Source organism: Canis lupus, chromosome 13 (assembly GCF_048164855.1).
Source record: "Canis lupus baileyi chromosome 13, mCanLup2.hap1, whole genome shotgun sequence".
Taxonomy (NCBI): domain Eukaryota; kingdom Metazoa; phylum Chordata; class Mammalia; order Carnivora; family Canidae; genus Canis; species Canis lupus.
In genome coordinates, this window is record NC_132850.1 from 26106901 (window position 1) to 26128599 (window position 21699).

The following is a 21699-nucleotide window of genomic DNA, read 5'->3' on the forward strand; positions in this document are numbered from 1 at the left end:
CTGTTTATCAGTATTAGTGATAAAGATCAGTAATGGGTATTGGATAACCTCATTCTTGGAATTGTAAAGGGGTATTTTAATCATTAACACGAAATGATTCTGGGTCACAAGGAGGCTTCTTGAATTAGACATCTAGAGTTGCCTTTTCTTGCAATTTCAGAAGCAAACACATTTATATTATGATTGGTTCGTGTATCAGTTTCCTAGAGCTGCCATAATAAAGCACTATAAGGAGGTGGCTAAAAGCAATCAAAATTGATTTTGTCACAGGTCTGGAGGCTAATATTCTGAAATTAAGGTATCCACAGCGCCATGGTCCCTCTGAAACATGTAAGGGAACCCTTCCTTGCTTTTGTCCTGTGGTTTGCTGGCATTCTTGGGCGTTTTGTGGCTTGCCTCTGGAGAGCTCCAGCCTCTGCTTTGTCTTCAGGTGCTCTCCCTGTGGGTCTTTATCTCCACCTTCACCTAAGGGTACGAGTCTTACTGGATTGGGAGTTCACTTTTGTTAAATGAACAATTTACATGTACGGTGATCCTGTCTCCAGATAGCGTCATATGCTGAGGTCTTGGGGGTTTGGACCTCAACATCTCTTTTTGGAGGAGAGCTAGAATTCAGCCACAAACAGCTGCCCATCGAAAGCTTCAGTCTGGGAGAAATCAGACAGTAGTTTCTCGTGGAGGAGCAATCAGGTAAAAGGCTACTTGTGGAAGCCAAAATTTTTACACAGAATTTCAATGAGTTTATGTATCTCCTGCTGCCAAGAATTCTTAGGAGGAAGTAATTTAAGAGGGTATCGCAGTGAGGGAAATGTGGAGTGCAGAGTTGTCACTATAGATCAGATTCTAGTGAGAGATTTATTTGTTTATTCAAGGCCAGGTTTGGAGAACCCTTGAGAGGAGAGAAGAATCCGAGATTACAGAGTAGACGCGGTGCGACTCTCTGACAAGACTGAGCTGTTCTTGAACAAGTTTGCAAATAAGGCAGGAAGAGCCCATGGAAGGAGAACTGGTGGAAATGGGGGGGAAGGGACCCGTTGGCCAAATGGCTGGAGTTCAGGACAGGGCTTCCTGCCAAGTCCCACGATGTATGCGGGCATATGTGTGTGTTGAGGATGGAGGGAGGTGTCCAGGGGATACTGGGTAAGCAGACTGGCCTTCCAAAACAGAAAATTTGGGAGAAGCCATCAAACAGGAGTGCCTGAAAGTGCTTGCCATTGTGAAATAAATGAGCCTGAGAAAGTTTTTGGTAAAACTTCATTGGCTTCTGGTCACTAGAACTCTGGATAGACCATTCATTTGGCTCTTTACGGATTCCTGGAATGAGGTAGGCTACAGGTACCCTCTTGCTCTCCTGGCAAGAGCAAGGCCTGACATAAACTGCATACTTTGTTTTAATTGATAACTTTCACCAATCAATACAGAAATATAATTTTGTTGTAAAATGTTGAAACAGTCCTGAAGAATATGGAGGAAAGCTTAAAAGTTTCTAATTGCATTTTTTTTTAAAAGATTTTATTTATTCATTAGAGACACAGAGAGAGGCAGAGGGAGAAGCAGGCTCCATGCAGGGAGCCTGATGTGGAACTTGATCCCAGGACTCCAGGATCACATCCTGAGCCAAAGGCAGATGCTCAACCGCTGAGCCACCCAGGTGTCCCATCTAATTGCATTTTTTTTACCCACCTTTTCCCTGGTCTGTGATATATCTTTTCAGATTTTTCACATTTATACATGCATTTATACATATATATATTTTAACATTTTCCCCCTACATGTATGTGCCACCATTGATTTTTAAATATCTGTGTGTGCAGGTGTGTCAGAATTTGCGTGATCCTCCCCATTCGGATTCACATTAAATTGTTCCTATTGACACTGTACATAGAAGAATTAATAAATGCCCAATAGAATGGTTTTAAAACTGCTGCTTCATTCTCCATTTTCCTAATTACAGGTGGAGTTCAACAGCTTTTCTTATGTTTATTGGTTTTTCGTAATTTTACTGGGAACTAATTGTTCTTATTTCTTGCCTGGTTTTCTGGGTGACATCAACATTTCTTGTTGATTTGTGGGATTTAAGATAAACGCCCCCATGCATTTAACATGCATATGCACAAAAGTCAGTTTTGCAAATATTTGTTTTTTACATGTCTTTACTTTTCTCATAGTGTCTATTGTACTTAACTTGAATTTATATTTATATGTATATATAAAGCCACAAGTCCTTTCATTTAAAGCATCTGTATTTTGTGTCTCTATGAAGACCATTCATAGGGTAATTTAAAAAACTGTACATTTAAAAAATACTTTTAGAATTATTTTTGAGGTGTTTGGGGGAGGAGTCCTTAATCTACCCAGGATATATTATTTTTGTATTAAGGCATAATTTTTTCTAATGAATACTTCTATCACCCTAATAATTTATTGAATAGTCTTTTTTAAAGATTTTATTTATTTATTTGTGAGAGACAGAGAGAGGCAGAGACATAGGCACAGGGTAAAGCAGCCTCCCTGCAAAGAGCCTGATGTGGGACTTGATCCCAAAACCCTGAGATCATGACCTGAACAAAAGGCAGATGCTTAACCACTGAACTCCCCAGGTGCCCCTTAAATAGTTTTCACATAGAGTAAATTCGTGTGTCAACATGGAATCCTTGCGGACTTTATTCTGGTCTTCTGGCAGCCCACAGAAAGAACGAACTTTGATTTGCTGTAATTTCTATAAAATTTCATATTTTGAAAGGCCAGTTTTCTATTTTTATTTGTTTTCTAACACTTTTTTTGATTTGCTGTGCAAAAACTTTTTATTTTGGTATAGTCTCAATAGTTTAAAAGGCTTTTGTTTCCCTTGCCATAGGAGACATAGCTAGAAAAATATTTCTACAGGTACCTTTTTTTCCTCTTAGGAATTTTATGGTTTCAGGTGTCACATTTAGGTCCATTTTGAGTGTATTTTTGTGTATGGTATCAGAAAGTGGTCCAGTTTTATTCTTTTGCAGGTACCTGTCCAATTTTTCCAACACCATCTATTGAAGAGACTTTTTCCCATTATATAGTCTTCTCTCTTTTGCTGTATTTTAATTGGCGTCCATAAAAGTATTGGTTTACTTTTGGATCCTATTCTGTTCCAAGTTTTTTTTGTGTGCCAGTACCACACTGTTTTGATTACCATAGCTTTTTAGTGTATCTTGAAATCTGAGATTATGATACCTCCAGCTTCTTTCAGTATTGATTCAAGGTCTTTTGTAGTTCCATGCAAATTTTCAGATTATTTGTTCTAGTTCTGTGAAAAATGTTGGCATTTTGATAATGATTGCATTAAATCTGCGGGTTGCTTTGGGTTGTATGGACATTTTAACAATACTGGTTCTTCAGGCCATGAACATGGAATATCTTTCCACTAGCTTGTGTCATCTTCAGTTTTTTTCATTAATGCTTTATAGTTTTTGGAGTACAGATCTTTTACCTCCTTGGTTAAGTTTATTTATAGATATCTTATTCTTTTGGGTGTAATTGTAAATGGGATTGTTTTCTTAATTTCTCTTCCATTCATTATTATTGTATAGAAATGCAACAAATATATGTATATTAATTTCGTATCTTTATTGAATTCATTTATCAGTTCTAATTTTTTTGGTAGAGTCTTTACAATTTTCTATATATAGTATTATGTCATCTGCAAAGAGTGAAAGTTTTACTTGTTCTTTACCAATTTATATTAATATATTTATATGATATATTAATATTCTTAAAATTTATTTTTGGTAATACGAATTGGGTTTTTTTTCCCCCTTCATTGCATTTTAAATTGGTTGTTCCTGATTGTTTAGATTTTATTTTTTCTAAATATGCCTGATTCCAAGTTTTTGTTGTCGTTCTTGTGGCTTTATCACATATCTGAATTTTAGTTGCAGGTTCTTTTTTGAGCTTTCCCAAATACGTCCCATTCTTTTTTGCTGAGAAGCTTCTGCCCATACTGTTTTTTCCATGTAACATTTTCCACCATTTTCTCCCCTTCTGACCTCTTTACTTCACACTTCCCATATTCTTTTTACCTGGCCGAATTGATCTCAGCCTAAGTGACACTCCCTGGGAAAATTTCTCGATACTTTTTACATTTTCATAGTTGTAAGATCGGTACCCATTTCAAATTTCACCATACCAACTCTTTTTAGTCTGGATCATATTTTCAGTTACAATACCATGTTTCCCGTAATTGCAGTGTAATTTCTTTAAAGTCAGAGGATGCCTAGATGCCATTCTATCCCTAATAGCAAATATAATGACAGGCACATGGACTTTAAATTATGTATGTCTTGATTAACAAGCTAATGATTGGGTTAAACTATGGATATGTTAATTAATAAACCAATGAATGAATTAATACACTAATAAGTGAGTTGATTAAAGAATACACTACTTAATGGCAATAAATCAACTAAGTTCAAGTTTACTGGATAGCACTCCTGTGTCCTGCTCATTACACCTGATCTGCTTCTTTCCCAGCTAGCATCACTGCCAGGGTCCACTCACCTGACTCTTTATATTGATTTATTGCACAATTTAACAAATTTCTATCTATGTATCTCTATGAGAAAAGTCACTCTCCAAAAACCATAAGAGTGGTAAAATTTTCTTAGACCATTGTTATTATGTACAGTATATGTACGTACTGATGTAGGATAAAGATTCTGGAATATATCATCTAATGTCAAGGCTTGAGTTTTCTTTCCCTTTCTCTCACCAAACTGTGGAAATATTTTTTTTTATTACAAACATGTTGAAAATAAACTATTTTTCTAAATCAATAAGAGAAAATATGTTACTGTGTTGCTTAACTGGATAAGCAGCCAAGGGACATTTCAAGAAGACAAATACTGGTATTTTCATTTGTTAATTAGAAAACAAATTAGATAGTAAGTAATGAAGTGTATACTTATATTTTGTTAAAAATGCAATGATAAAATGTTTCATGGTTCTGAAAATATTAAGTCATTTTAAAATCCTACATGAGATATATAAGTGCCTGTACAGCTGTTTTTTGTTAATAGAAACACATTATTTAAATTTGTCTCTTAGTGATTTCAATCCTAATTTGCAAACTTAGTGTAATATTAACCATCTCTGCAGGACAAATAGATCAGCTAAGAATATAAGTGTAGCCTTTATTGGAATATTTTTGAAAGTAAAAATTAGTGGTTTTTTGATACTAGGGTGAATTAACCATGCTCAATGATTTCATCAACCATATATGCATTTGTGTATGCAAATTCTGGAGTATATTTTATCATTAAAAAATCCATTCTTGAGTTTTGGTCATGATATACTATAATGAAGAACTTTGGCTACATCTGTCTCGTCAGATGCCAGAATAGTTTAAGACAAGAGAATTCGTATATAATGACCCGAACATCTGCAGGATAGTAAAGAAAAGTCAGAAATGACTTCATGGTGAAGCTATAATTATAATACATCAGGTCAATGAAAAGAGAAAGAAGCACAAAATTATATATATTTTTATTGTAGGTTTTATGGTGAAGCATCATATGTGATAATTAGTTAAAATTACAATTTGTATGTAATGGGAAAACTCACAGCATTTGATAGTATTCAATAAGTTTCTGTAAGCAGTTTAAGGGAAGAAACTGGAACTGTTCAGGTGCCTGATGCAGTTCCAGAGAGCCCTACTTATCAATTCAAGCTTACTGAAGGATAAGAAGGTTCCTGTGTGCTAGCATTTTCATGGGATTTCCTCCACTATGTTGTTACAGGTACTAGAAGACTCAGAGTCCAGTCAGGTTTGCATGGCATTCATAAGTTGGTTTGGTGAGCATGTCTATCCATAGGTTGAAAACATTCAGTTTATAAAAGCATCAGGCTGAGGAGTTTGGGGAGAATTAATTTATAATGACAGTCTAAGACAGCCTATTGCTTTGAAACTCTAGCTGAAGCTCCTCCTTCCTGGAAAGTGCTGGATTAAGTGTCATTGACATTGTGACTCTGTAAACCCCGTTTATAGACCTTTCTTCTAAGTCACATCGCCTTGTTCTTCCATGCATAGTTTTACACTTAGTGAATTCAGTTGTTTTATAATTATAGCTAGACAAGTTAACACTTCATACTTGCTAGCCATTTTCTTCCATGGCTCATTTTGCACACCTGTTCTCTGATTCATTGTGGGTTGATTTTACAGTTTAGATCAACAGGTGAAATCCATTTTCTTGTCACTCTGAAATCCCCAGTTCTTATAACACCTATGTCAAACTTATTTAATTTTCACAAATTTCTGAGAAAGAATAAGCAGTTTTAAAGTTTGATTAATATTGATTATATCTTCTCAATGCATTTATAGATATCAACACATTTGCAAATTTGTGGGTTGGAAATAAGGATTCATTAGTTTATTTGACAAATATTGAATGCCTTCAGAGTGGCAGACATTGTATTAAGTGGTGGGGATAAGCTGACACAGTGAATAGTTTCTGCTGTCAAGTAGCTTATAGTTTTGGATTTTAAAATATGTTAAGTAATAAAATAGCATCTTTTCTAAGAGATAACCTTATATTATTATGAGAAGACAGAGACCTAACTCAGCCTGGACAAAAAGCAAAAATAAAGAAAAGACAAGAAAAGAAGAGTCATACTAGGAAGACAAATTAGTAAGATATTTGGGGCAAAAATCATTCAGTTTTGGCCATGTAAGTGTTAGATAACTATTGGGCATCCACTAGGGCAGCTAGAATGTATTTTTTTTTTTTTAGAATGTATTTTTATAGCTCATGAGGGCATTTGGAGATACAGTGCATTGGAGTTGTAATTATCTAAGTGTGTAAGTTGAAACTTTAGTGTGTGTGTGTGTGTGTGTGTAATATTTATAAGGGTAAATGAAAGGAAAACCATGGATAGAATCCTGTGGAATATGGGTATTTAAAGAGTTTGGTAAAGAAAGAGGAGCCATAAAGTATATTGAAGGAGAAGGAAAGAAGACTGGGGCATTTGATGTCATCAATTCTGATGAATATGATAGCAAAAAGGGGGGAAATGGCCAAAAATCATCTGGTATAAAGAAGTTAAGTATTTCTTTGGGGCTTTATATCCCCATGGGGGAAAAAAGAGTGATATATATCACAGGTCTACAAAGTTGGACTTACTACTCACTTATCTTGAATGTAGTAGAGAAGTGCATTTTGTCGTCCTGAAGCTACAGAATATCCAAGAGAATAATTTTATTCTATGAAATGCATGGATACAATGACCAAAGAAATGTTTGTTACACTAAGAGCTCCTTGGTCACTGGGGGGTGTAAGTCATTTATGTCTTTGTTCCTTCACTCCTAGAGAAGTCCCATCAACTCCCTGGTACCCAATAGATGCTCTTGAATAGAAGTGAATCAAATCACTTATTATTTCACACTCATTTTTTTTTTTTTTACAGCAATGGAAACTACACATTGTGGTATTGGTGTCTAGGATTGCCTGCTGGAACTCACTCTTAAGTTTTGCCCTCCCCACCATAACTCAAAGTAAAATTGGGGGAAATCAGAATCCTTTAAGAAATTGGAGTCTGGCAAGAGAAAGAAGGGAATTGAATCATTCCTATGCTCATTTGTATTACAGGTTTTCTATTACAAATGTAATTTTAAAGTGGCACTGTGTGGGTCATGGTTTTCCATGTAGAAATATTCATTCAAGAGTAATTGTATAGAGAGAGTTAAACTATTTTCCATGTTGGGAAAATGATGAAAGACATTTTTCTGAAATCTCATTAAAATGGCCTTTAATTTTATAATCATTTTCATCCAGAGTTCTGTAGGTAAATTTGAAGACACATATTAGCCCATAAAATAGGTTTATAAAGAAGTTCATAATCACATCCTGTTTTAATGCCTTTTGTTTGGTTTAACTTTAAAACTGATTGAAAGTTGCTGAAATGGCCAGAAGATTATTTTGTGTGTGTTTTTCCTAAAGTTACCCTCATGTGAAAAGTAGAGGCTGATACGCAGCAGAATTTCAAGTAAATTAATTTCAGTTTTCTCAGAGGGAGGATTTGCATTATGGGGGAAAAAAAGTGTCTTTTTTTCCTCTGCTCCTGAAGAAAAATGAACAGATGTAAATTTGTTATTTGTGTAGTTCCAATCAGTCCTCTGCAGATTTCCAATTACTATGACTTAAGAATTATTTCTTAGACACACCAGGAAATATAGTAATATTATCTTCTATTTAATTTATTTTTTCTCTTCTATAAAACCCAACTGTGGTTTTGCCTATGTGATGGAGAAGTTGCTTTAAGTATAATTGAAGTTTGAGGCCATCTGGATATTAAAATGTTAATGAATTTTTATAATTAATATCTTATCATCTGCTGTTTATTTTTCTCTTACATGCTATTTATATAAGTAGTATATTATTTCTATGGCCAATTTTTTTCTCCTCTCACTCACTTCTTTTAATTCTTTGCTTCAAAGAATGGTATGAGGCCTCCCAACTGACCCTATTTAAATTCTAGTCTCTTCACCACTCGCGTTTCTGTTCTCCTTTCCTTGATTCCTTTTTCTCGACATTATATTTATCACCTTCTAGTGAACTATATAATTTCCTGTTTATAGAGTGATACTAAAATAAAAAAATTATAGTTTATTTTGTATATTGCTACCATGTAAGGCCAGGAAGGCTGGGTTTTTGTACACATCCTCCATGACCAGCATCGGGCTTACCTCCCAGTACAAGCTCAATACATATCTGCTAAATGTACACTTATACAATGTGTCCATGATTTATGTATGGACATTTTCCTTAAACTCTTCATATGTGAGGGGTACGTTAAAGAAACAGAATTCAACCGAGTAAATTTTTAAAATCTTATTGTCTTTATAAAAGATTCATGAATTGGGCAGCATCCCATCTAGCAAGTAGGGGAATAGTTTGAGGAGATGCAAAAAATGGAGGAGGTTACCCTCCTTCCTAGAGGGAGGGTAGGGCAAGAAAGTTATTAGAAAAAAAGGAGGAAAGGAAAGAAAGGAAAGAAAGGAAAGAAAGGAAGGAAGGAAGGAAGGAAGGAAGGAAGGAAGGAAGGAAGGAAGGAAGGAAGGAAGGAGAAAGGGAGAAAAAGAAAAGAAAAGAAAAAAAAAGAAAAAAGAAAGGCTTGTTTTAGGCAAGGTGGTTTTCCCTGGGGGGAAAAGAAAGAGATCTAAACGTTCAGATTACCTCCTCTTGCAGGAAGGAGAAAACCTCTGTGACTGACTCATTGGTATTGATTGAAAAACTCCTGACTGTTTAAGACTGCACTTTCTGCGGGAGGCTGATTACGTAATTGGATGAAGTATCAAGCAGTTTGGGAATTTGGTCTAAGTGGCACCATTTGGGGCTTATGATTTTCTTTTTTAACAGATGCATCATGGGTTATTTTAGCAACTTTCCCTCCCACTTTCTCTTTCTTCCTCCGCCTACTTACCTCTGCAGAATCAAAGAGCACCTGAGGATGCCCTTTCTGCTTTACCCTTCCATTTCTTCTAATTATAGTGCTCCCAAACTGACTTTGCCCCTAGGGACTTTTGATGTTGGAGATAACTAGATGGGGTTTGGCTGAAAGGGAAAGGGGTGGGTGGAGTGATCCCATCTTACTGTTCTGATAACAAGGAGACATGGTGAGAAAAGGCTCACTAGTCATCTAGAGAAGGAAAACCAGATCCAGCCTGGTCAATATAATCACATCTTACCCAGGAAATGACAGGCAGGTACTTTCATAGAGACCAGAAATTCCAGGTTAAGGGAATAATCTGAGCTGTCTTGAATTCTGAAGATAGACTAATTTTTAATATCATTAATATGTTATAAATCACCTTTTGATGTTTTAATGATTGTGTGTGTGTGTGTGTGTGTGTGTGTGTGTTTTCTCTAAATTTGCCTGTTTGAAGTAAAAAAATTGTAGGAAAAATCTCTAAATCTCCCAAGACCAGATTGAAGGGTAGGTGCAAACCTGGGATGCAGAAGTATACCCAGTCTCCAGAAATTTAGGTTTGGAAAAGAGAGTGTGGCTTGAATCAAAAGCAACAGCTGAGGGGTGGCTGAGGTGGTTAGGCATTGAACTCTTGATCTCAGCTCAGGTCTTGATCTCATGGTGGTGAGTTCAGACCCCACATTGAGCTCCACACTGGGTGGGGAGCCTACTGAAGAAAATAAAATAAATAAAAAATAACACACTCTTAAAAAAAAAAAAAAGCAATAACTAATATTAAGAAAAAATACACAGGTTTTCTAGGCCCTTTTCTAAAACAAACAAAAACAGTAATGGGAAGCATTCAGAGCTGAGAGGCTGAGCAATTTTTCTGGGGCAAGCCAGTACCTTTCTTTCTAAAGCAAGAGGATGGAGTCAGTAGAAGGGAAAAGGAAATAAAAGCAAGTGTTCCTGAAAGTATTGACCAATTTTCTCTTCATTTAGCACGTGACTCCCCAGCCTTCCATCACTCCACTGTCAGCTCTTTTTTCCCTGTCCAGCCTTAGGCACCAGTGTGCTTCCCGCTCCCACACTGAGACCTGAAATGTGAAGGGACATCCCTTCTCAGCACCAAAATTAAACCTGCCATGGCAGTTTTAGGAGCATTGTTATCAATGGTGCTTTTTTTTTTTTTTATTTATTTATGATAGTCACACAGAGAGAGAGAGAGGCAGAGACACAGGCAGAGGGAGAAGCAGGCTCCATGCCCTGGGAGCCCGATGTGGGATTCGATCCCGGGTCTCCAGGATCGCGCCCTGGGCCAAAGGCAGGCGCCAAACCACTGCGCCACCCAGGGATCCCTCAATGGTGCTTTCTTTCAAAGTTTTTGAGACTTCAGTGTAAGCCTGTGAGTGAATTGTATTTATGTTGCAAAATCTATTCCAAGTTAAAAATATATATATACACACACACACACACACACGCACACACACATATATAGGTAAACTCAGACTTTCATTTTTGGAACTCATCTTGCTTGTTCTTAAGTTAGAAATTGCTTGTATGACCTAACACCTATTCCTGCTGCTCTGTGAGATACATGATACCTTTTCCCCTTTCATAATTTATTGCTTCAACAGCAGACTTTTGTTAGAGCGCTGCTGTTAAGGGACAAAGAAAACACCCACTTTGTTGAACATTTATGTTTAAAGTGAGTGCATTGCACTAAATCACTGTGTGCCCATGGGAACATCTCTAGCCCAAATTATAACCATATCTATAGAAGGAATCAGGAACTGAAGCTTTCTTTTTTTTTTTTTTCTTTTTTGGTAATATTTTTTTGAGCGTGTTGATGCCTGCGGAATTCACAAATGTTCATTTTTCTCTCCTCTGCTGCCTGAACAAACTAGTTTCAGTTAGGTTTTCTTGCTGTGGGCTTCCATAGCACATCACACCATATCATAGTACCCTATATACAACCTTATGACTGCTTTTTAAGTTATTTCATTCCTACTAGTCATTAAATCTCTATAATGGTACTATGAAATATATTTTCTACGAATGAATGAGTGAACAAATCAGCAGGCTACTTACTGAGTATACTTGACTTTTACTGAGTAGATCAGGCTTCAGCCTATGCCCATAACCCAGTTTTTGGGGCTCCTCCGCAGTGGTTGCCCACCATTCAACTGATAAATGTTTCTTTTACAAGAAATTACATAATAATTAGTCATCCATGTTGGATAGGCCCTGTAAATAACAAAGAATAAATAGCAAATCTGTACATAGGATTAAAGTTAAAATTGGTAGTTAGTGGCTTTCATTTGTGTCAGGTGCTTTTTAGTTCTTAAATTTGTTTGTTTTAAACCACAAAATTCTCTTAGAGGATGAGGTAATATTTGAAAGATAGTTGACTATGATCCCAGAATATATATATAGGCCTACCAGAATAGCATTTCTTTTCATAGGAAGGAATGGAGTGGGTAAAAGGGAAATGTTTCCTTTTTAAAAAATTTAACTCTATGCTACCTTTGCACCATGGAGTCAGACTCATGAAATAGTAGTTTTTAATGCATGAACCTTGGCATTAAGCAGACTTAGATTCATATTTCCCATTTATTGGTCTCATGGCTACCGTAGTCAAATTCCATGATCCTTATTCTTCATCAGCAAATTTGGGTTATGATATCTCCTACCGCTGTTGCAAGGATTAAGTAAAATGCCTGGAAACTTGATAGAATTATATAATGATAAAAGCTAAAGAGTTTGTTAGCTGCTAATTTATTTAATTCATGGCTGTGCCTTTGTGGCAGTCTATCTATATTCACTGGTGCACATGTCTAGGAAGAGGAGTGGATCCTCAGCCTAAGAATAACTTAAGGAAACCCTTTTATAAGTTGTGTTAGGGATCTCTAGAGAAACAAAACCAGTCAGATATAGATACAGATAGATATTTAAAATAAAGAGATTTATTTATTATAAGGTATTGACTTCTGCAATCATGAAGGTTAAGAAGTCCCAGGATTGGCCCTCTGCAAGCCAGAGATCTAGGAAGGACAGTGGCGTAGTTCAGAGGCCTGAGAGCCTTGGTCAATAGCAGTCTGATTCTGAAGGCCTTGAGAACAAGGAGGTCTGAGGTCAATGCCCAGTTCAAAGCAAATCTTCCCATTCTCTTTTTCATTCTAGTCAGGCTCTCAACAGTTCAGATGATGCCCACCTACACCGGGGAGGGTAATCTGCTTTATACAGTCTATGAATAAAATGTTGATCTCTTCCTAAAACATTCCCACAGACATACTCAGAAATAACGTTCAACCAGCTATGTGGGTAGCTATGATCCAATGAAGCTGACACATAAAATTAGCTATACACAAGCCTATTTGTTTTTGGTAAAGTTTATTGACACCGGAAGCTATAGTTTATCTACATTTGAAGCAAATCCAAGGTATTTTTATATTTTATATTTTTATATTGGTATGGGGATATATAAATAAGGAAAGAGAAAAATTTGTTAATATGGCCATTGAAGAAGCACTCACTGGGTATATGAACTAGACAGGGCAATTATTAATACTTATATTGAGAACAGGCACTTCTTCCCAGTGGGCCAATGTGGGGTAATGGGAAGACAGTGGGATTTGAAACCTAGCAACTCTGAATTTAAGTCTCATCTTGCAATTTTCCAGTTATGTTATCGTGGGTAAGTAGTTTTACTTCCCTCCCTGATGTTTTCACATCTCTAAAGTGAAAAGAGCAATATTTCATATTGCTACTTTTAAGGATGAAAAGAAATAATATGGAAAACATTATCATAAAGCCATCCAGTATTCTCTTTCTTACTTCCTATTAAGCACTATTTTAAAACTAGGAATGTATATTCATACCTATTATTATTTTATGACATGTAGAGGAAAATATAGCCTTAATTATATATTCCAAAGACAGATATAAAGCAAACTAGGCATATATTAATAGGCAATGTAGTTCTTTGAATCCCAGATCCAACAATAAATTAGCTGCATGGGTTTTTTTTTTTATGTTTTTATTTTATTTTAATTTAATTTAATTTTATTTTGAGTAACCATTCTGATTTGGGAGCTTCTATTTGTAAAATGGGGGCTATATCTTTATTGAATTATTGCAAGAATTATGAAGGATAATAATCGTGAAGCATAGTTTTCAGGACCTGTCACAAAGACAGATGGGCTTATATGGATATAAAAGTTTATTTAGATATCGTAGTCCCAGTTCTTACTCAGGAGAAGGACCTTTGTAATGAATGCTCCATTTAATTGAGACCTCACATATTTTTCAGACAGAGTACTATAGTAAGAATACATTTCTCTTTCTTTAGACAGTAAGTGAAAACTAATTTTAAAACTTAAAGAAAGCTACAACTTCTTCATTCCTCCCCTAATGTTTATTGATAAAACTTTTGGTGATGCAATTGAACTCTAACAACAACAAAAAAAAATCATCATTTTGATTGGCCGCCTACTGCCCCCTATTTGGCAGGTTAGAATAAAATAAAAACTTCATGAAATAACAGGTCGTTATTGTACTTTATTTATCAAAGTCCAAACAAAATTCAATTTAGAATAAGTAAACAGGTCTATGTCAAAAGAAAGATAATAAGAACCTTAACTGTATTTTCTGAAATCTACTTGGCAGTTATGTGACACTTAGAAGTGACACCAAATGAAACAAGGTTAGCTTTGGGGAGCTAGGTAATAGAATCAGGCATGCACATCTGTCTAGTTCAGGTCACATGGCTGCTTTCTTTCTCTGCAATTCTGTTTTCTGTTCTTCTTCATGTAGTTAAAGTACAGAACCAGGAAACAATTTGCTCATTACCCTTCCCAGTGGACATCTTTTTTATTTTGGTCATGGTACCTATGATATAAAATAGTCATGTATAATAACTTAGCGATAGTTTAAAATAAGTACCCAATAATGTTTTTTGTAGCACATGTATTAAATATTATTCTCATAAGATGAGGTTATATGTTAACAATTGATGTCCACATCCTTGTTAGTGCTTCTACACCCAAAGTCATCTTTGTGAAAAATATCATTTTTACCTATTAAATTGAGATAGTTTAATTTAAAAAAGAGAGAGAGAAAGAGAAAGTTGAGTATATGATTTGAGGAAAAAGATAGGAGTAGAGAGAATTATTTTGTTTGGTCCTCAAATACAAAGTTTATTATCTCCGGTGAACTGAAAACCATAGAAGTGCCATGTAAGACCAGAAAATATAACTTTAGTCTGTAGTATCTCCTTTGGAACTCCAGTTCAATCAGTTGTATCTCACTGAATCTTTTTTTTTTTTTTTCCTGAGATGAAAATCCTAGCTATTTCATTTCACTTGATAATTCCTGTGAGTTTCCTTCTTTCTAGTTATTTGGGAATTGAGAAGATTAATTAAAATGCTTTTACAAAAAAAAAAAAATGCTGCTAATGTCACTACTCTTTTGGGTGAAGAGTGATAACTTTGACCACTCCGATGTCTGGGAGTTTAGTGTAAGAGTTCCAATTTAATGCATTCATTACACTCTTAAGTTACATAATTTTAATTAAATATATTAATTGCTATTTTCATACTTGGCAATCGCCTACTCTGGCTATCACTCAAAACCAGACAACTCATTTCTTTGTGTTCACTCAAATATAATTAGAAGTTTTCTTTAAAAGCCTCTACTAGAGCAATACTTGATACTACATATTTTATGGCCTTACATGGTTTTTAAAAAAGAAAACACATAAATGCAAAACAAAATGATGCATGTGGCATTTTTTTTTTCAGTTGGGAAGTATGCAAGTGATAAGAAATCCAGAAAGACATTAACTTAAACTAGTTAAAATTGTATTCCCCGTCTTACAAAAAAAGAAATCCAGAGGTGCAGCCCCAGGGATCATAGAAGAGTTTCATGACAGGTTGTTTCCTTGGGCTCCTTTTAGTTTTTTCCCCATAATCCTCAAAACAGGACTGGTACCTTCAGTCCCAGGATGGAGGAAGAGTAAGGGAGAGCATGGCCCTCCTTCCTCGAGGACCTTCCCTAAGAGGTACAGACCACCGTGCTTTCATCTCATTGGACAGAGCTTACATTCCCGAGCCCGGCTTTCTGATTGGTCATTCTTCTTTTTATACATGCAGTGGTTAGTACTATTAGATACTTAATTTCCAAGCTCTGTGGCAGTCTAAACCTTGGAATTACAGCAGTTGATTCAAGCAGTAGGAATGTACTCATTTCATTAACCAGGTTTATTTTTTCAGTCTTACCATTTCTATTGACTGTTTTTATAAAGGCAAAATGAAATGGAATTTTCTGAAAATTATAAAAGCATACCTGTCCTACTTTGATCAGTGCATCTGAGCAAATCGTCACCAGCTCTTTATAATAATATTGCCCTGTATACAGATTCCATTTATTGCTGGTACAATCATTTGAGATTTTTGCTTGTTATCTGCTTCATCAAGCAAGATTCAAAAGCATTTGTGTGTATGAACATGACATGCTCTTGTCACTTCCGTTTGATAATAGAGATAAAAGATTTATTTTTCCAAGTGTCCTATTATAAACATAGCCTAAAACTAAGCATAAATCTTGAAAAAAAATAGAATAAATGCAACTGTAATGCCATTTCACAGTTAAATTATATAAAATGCCATTATTAGAGTCATTAGCTAAATTATCCAATTTGATTAGAAAATTTGGGTTAATGCAAAGTTCAAATATGTCTCCAAACCAATGCTCATTATTTTCAATTGGGAAATCTTAAATGCATAAATACCTTAGGATAAAATTGAATATCTAAAGTTGATAATATTTTATCTCTGAAGAAAGCATCTTAGTTTCAAAGTACCTACATGTGTTAAAGAACAAGCAAACAAAATTCAGAAAAACATCTCAATTTAAGATGAGCATGTTTTTGTTACTATAGTAGTCCCAACTAGGGGGACTTATCTATGAGGGATATGTTCCAAAACCCCCAGTGGATCCCTGAAACTGGGTAGTACCAGACCCTCTAGAGGTTGAGTGTGCCTTTGGCTCAAGTCGTGATCCTGGGGTCCTGGGATTGAGTCCACATCAGGCTCCTCACAGGGAGCCTGCTTCTCCCTCTGCCTGTGTCTCTGCCTCTCTCTGTGTGTCTCTCATGAATAAATAAAATCCTCCAAAAAAAAAAAAAAAGTAAATTAGGCACAGTAGAGGTTAACAACAACAATAAAATAGAACAATTATAACAATATAGCGTAATAAAAATTTTGTGGATGTAGTCTCTTTTTCTCTTCACAGTATCTTATGGTACCATACTCATTCTTTTTCTCCTTGTGATGATGTGAGATGATAAAACAGCTACCTGATGAGATGAGGGGAACGATTGTAGGCCTTCTGAGCTAGTGTTAGGCTCCTGTTGACCTTCTGATGATTCATCAGAAGTAAGATTGCCTTTCAACCACAGTTGACCATGGTTGACCACGAATGACTGAAACTACAGACAGCAAAACCACGGATGAGGGGGAGCTATTGTCCTCGGGCCATAGGACGTGCAAATTATTTTGTGAATCATTGCCTGTAAACACTGAGTTATCTGATTTATTTTGATTACTAAGTATGCTTGCCCAGAAAATAGACAAACTATTTATTACTGAAATATTCTCAATAGTATAATCTTAATTTTAAGTTGTTTTAGCTTTTCATTTTCCAGAATGCTTCCTATATAGATTGTCATTTAATTTCTATGAAGCCTGTCATTATTGCTGTTGGCAGATTTAAGTGATATAAATTTAAATGATTGAGACTCACTTTGAGTTTTTATATGCATGGCTTGATCTGTCTGGAATTTCATTCCCTGAATCCTTGACTTCTCTAGGAACCTCACTTGACTTGTCAGCTTGGGAAGGTGTTTGTGTGTTCCCCAAAACACTTTATACTTTATTTACTCTGTCTTGGGACTGTTTGCTTGTCTGTCTTCACCAAGAGACGGTTCATTCAAGAAATATTTATTCATTTTTGGGGGGGTAATCTTATTGTCAGTGTTTAATATGACAAGGATAGGAGTGCCCCAAATTATGCTTTGATGAAATCAAAGGAAAGGAAGTTACTATTTTTAGTAAGTTTTAAAGGTACATGACTCTGTAAACCCTATCCTGTTTCACCCGTGTTCTGTATAAACATTAGCTCACTGACATCCCGTATATTCTTGAAAAGTACACTTTTCATCTATTGATAGGCTTTATTAGTACCAACTTTTGAATATCTCAGATTTTAACCATTTTGAAAGACCTTTGTGAGAACTTGAGAGAAAACATAGCTTTGCTTGAAGATCTGTATGCTTCTACAGTTCTACATAGAGGGCAGTCTTAGTACAAAGAGCCATTGACCATTTGTGCAGATGTACTGCTAAGAGTAGGAAAGTCATGCTTCTTCTTTTTAATTTTCGAAGATTCCATTTCCCTTTTGCCTTTTTTTAATGAAAAAAGTAGAAGTGATGATAAAGTAGATTTTTCTTGAAAGATAATTCAATCCCTGTAGCTTGATTTCTTTTCTCTATTCTTTGCATAGTTCATGTATGTGATTGGCAAGGACATGGAGACCTTATTTTCTGAAGAGATGTATTGCAGTCAGTACATACAAGGTGTAAAATATGGTGGTATCTTAACTTCAGCACTATTGGTATTTGGTACTAGAAAATTCTTTATTTTGGGGGCTGTCTTATGTCTTCTAACATGTTTACATCTTCACTGGCATCCCTGGCCTCTACCCACTAGATGCCAGTAGAATCCACCGAGATATGACAACATAAATGTCTCCAGGCATTCCCCAATGTTCCCTGGGGGATGGTGTGGGGAGGACAAAAGTCATCCCTGAATGAGAAATTCTGTGCTAAATAAATGTTCCCCATCTATCTCTGTCAATATTTAGAGTCGGCTAGGGGTTTGTATGCCTATTTACATTTAATGTTTGCATTTAACTCTGTCCAATCCACTGTTATCAGTTTGACTGGTTTTCATTTATCAAGTGTCTAGATTATTGTGATTCTTTAAAAATGGCATTTTACACAAACACAGGGTTGTTAGGGGAGACTGGCATAAAGCTGGACAAAACTTTTACAGGGAAAAAAAAATTCCACGTACTCATTGGTGATTCTTAGAATTTATGATCACAAACAGATTTTAAAATAGCTGAAAGGATTTAAGAGAGGGCATTTTGCTGTTTTGTGTGTAGGGGGAGGTTTGGAAATGAAGAGTTCTAAAATTTACTGTTAGAATGATAGTACTTTATAGATTCAGATGTACTTTCTTCCTTTGACTAAAACAATATTTATTCTCTCGGTTTCCCCAATTTGTAGTCTTCTTCACTGGGTGCTTAATTTCATTGTTTATCAAAGATAAATCATTAGGGGAGAAATATGAGAAGTGAAATATTTTCTTCTATTAAAAAACTATATATATATATATAAATATATATATACGTATATATATACATATATAAGTATATAAATATATATATATGTATATATATACACATATATATATCCATCTACACACACAGATATGTAAAAGTGACCCCACCACTTATTCAGAGATCAGTAACTTTTTTTTTTCAATTTCTTCTCAAAAGTCACTTCAGCTTATTAACGTATGGCCTGAGCTAGTTTCCTTAATTATAAAGCAACCTCATGTAAAATGAGTAAAATTATTTCTCATCAGATTCTGGCTTGATGGTATGTTAAAATGTGTCTTTATTTTTGATATATGTAGGATCCAGAAGATTTTATTGACATGATCAGTATGTAAACAAACCATGTCCTCAATTTATTTTATTTTATTTTATTTATTTTATTTTATTTTATTTTATTTTATTTTATTTTATTTTATTTTATTTTATTTTATATTTTATTTATTTTTTCTTGTCCTCAATTTAAAACAGTTCTGGAAAAGCCTTTGGTATGAATTATTTCTTTCAGTGTGGATCCTCTTTTATCACCAGATTTCTGGGCTTCAGCTGTAGCATACTTCTCACTAGTTGTGTGACCTTTGGCATGGTGCCGAACTTTTTTGTCTGAAGTCCATCTGTAAAATGGGGCTAGTGTAATAGCCCACCTCATCAGGTGATTGTTGAGTAATAAATGAATGGATTGCATGTGGCCTACTTGACACACTACCCCCAAATAAGTTTGACTTTTGTTATTTTTACCATAACTATTACAATGTAAAGAGTTTCTAGTTCTCCATCCTCTCTTCAGTACATAGAGAATGGGTTCCGTAAATGTGGCAAACAGCAATAACAACAGAAGCTTGGGTTATTACAGTGCTATAAATAATGCACTTTCATCCTGAACTGCCAGCACTGTGTTGGATTCCTTTTCAGACCATTGATGCAAGTGAGTGTTTTACAAAATCTGGAGAATGCTAGAGCAAAGGGGAACATAAGCTAGTATGCATGTACCTCACATTCAATTTTCTTTACCCTTTTTTTCTTTTAGGAAGAGTGGGGGATTTATTATCAGAGAAACAGTGTTCTTGTCCTGGCTTTGCCCCTTATTAATCATAAACCCAAGAGTTATTTGGTGCATTTTCTGAACCTCTTTTCTTCCTTTGTAACATGGACCTGATACCACCTTTGTTGGCTAAGTGCTGCTTATCGCAAGCCTCTGCCAATGTCACTTGGACTCTGTGAATCTTCACTTGTCCTTTCATGAGCTGGGCCAGCCTTGGTCCTCCCTCCTCTAGCACAGTCATTTTCCATACCATTTATTTTCTTATTTGCCTCCTCCAATAGATTGTGCATCCACAGGCTAGTGCAACTGTCTTGTTCACATTTGCCACGTGCACGCTAGGGCATAGTTGATGCTTAGTTAAAATCTTTAACCATGAGAAATCAACCCCAGCAGCCGTCTGACTTGGACTTAGCTCCATTGCTAACTTTATTCAGAGAACATAGTGAGACTCTCGGATTCAGAGAGCTGTGTGATACATGATCCTCTTGGACACTCGCCTGCTGCCTCACTCCGTGGGACTAGGTTCCTCCAAAGAATAAGGCAGGCTGGACAGGACTGTCTAGGTGGGATGATCATGCTATTTATCATTTTCTCCTCTTTGTGTATTTTTTGAATTGGGAAATGACAGGAATATAATACGTCTGCGTTGGGGAGCCCATGAGGCTGAACTCATCAGCTTGCAGGGTTTATGGGTTTCCGGCACATTGTCAAAGATCTGTGCTTATCGCCTCATGTTAATACTGTGTAGCCTAACAGCATATTTGCCCTTTAGAAATGTAATTATGTGGAGACTAATTAGTGGGCTGTTGGAGTTATTTAGGTGACAGTAAAGATTAAAGGACTGACAGAGCCATAAGGATAAACCTTGAGAGGCAGAGTAAAGAGTTAGAAAAAAGAATTGTTGGGTTTTGGAGACTTCATAAAACATGGAGTTGTATGAGCAAAAAGTCAAAAATGATAATCAGGTTTGTGATTTTAGTAAATGTGGTGAATGACAGTACTGATTGCTGAGGAGATTTTTTTTCTTCTTTTATTTATTTCATTTGTTTATCTTTTTATTCTTGATCAGGAGATGCTCTTTTCAATTTTGGGATGTGTTGATTTTGAAATTCCAATGAGTACTGAGATTGATGCAGCTCAGTAAGCTGTCAGAAAGAGATCTGGTTGTCAGGAGAGCAATCCTGCTTCAGAATTGAGAACAGTCAGGACACCTGGGTGGCTCAGGGGTTAAGTGTCTGCCTTTGGCCCAGGGTATGATCCTGGAGACCTGGGATTGAGTCCCACATCGGGCTCCTTGCTGGGAGCCTGCTGCTCCCTCTGCCTGGGTCTCTGCCTCTCTCTCTCTCTCTCTCTCTCTCTCTCTCTCTCTTTGTGTGTCTCTCATGAATAAATAAATAAAATCTTAAAAAAAAAGAATCAAGAACAGTTATTATATATACAGTATATACACGCATATGCATATATATGCATGATGTCATACAGAGACACTATTTGTGGAGAAAAGAGAAGAAAGACAAAGCCCTCTGAAGCACCAAATTCTTTTAAAGGACTATATGAATGCTCTTCAAGAGACACCTTTATTATTCTCTATAGGATGGTCCCAGATCAAGAGAACTAGGGGAGACTGGTCTCCAGGAAGCAGAAGACGCAGTTTCAGGAAGGAAGAGGAGTTACATAGTCATGAGTTCTGTAGTTGCATGGGCCATTCATATGAGCACACTAGAAGGGGAGGGGTTGATAATTAGAGCCATAACTGGATTTAG

The 21699-nt window shown here is 35.9% G+C and overlaps 1 protein-coding gene across 4 annotated transcripts in view; it reads left to right on the top strand.

The window, feature by feature from the left end:
* TMTC2 (transmembrane O-mannosyltransferase targeting cadherins 2) overlaps window positions 1-21699 on the top strand; it is a 395252-nt gene that overhangs the window by 219941 nt on the left and 153612 nt on the right. The gene's annotated exons all lie outside the window — the stretch shown is intronic.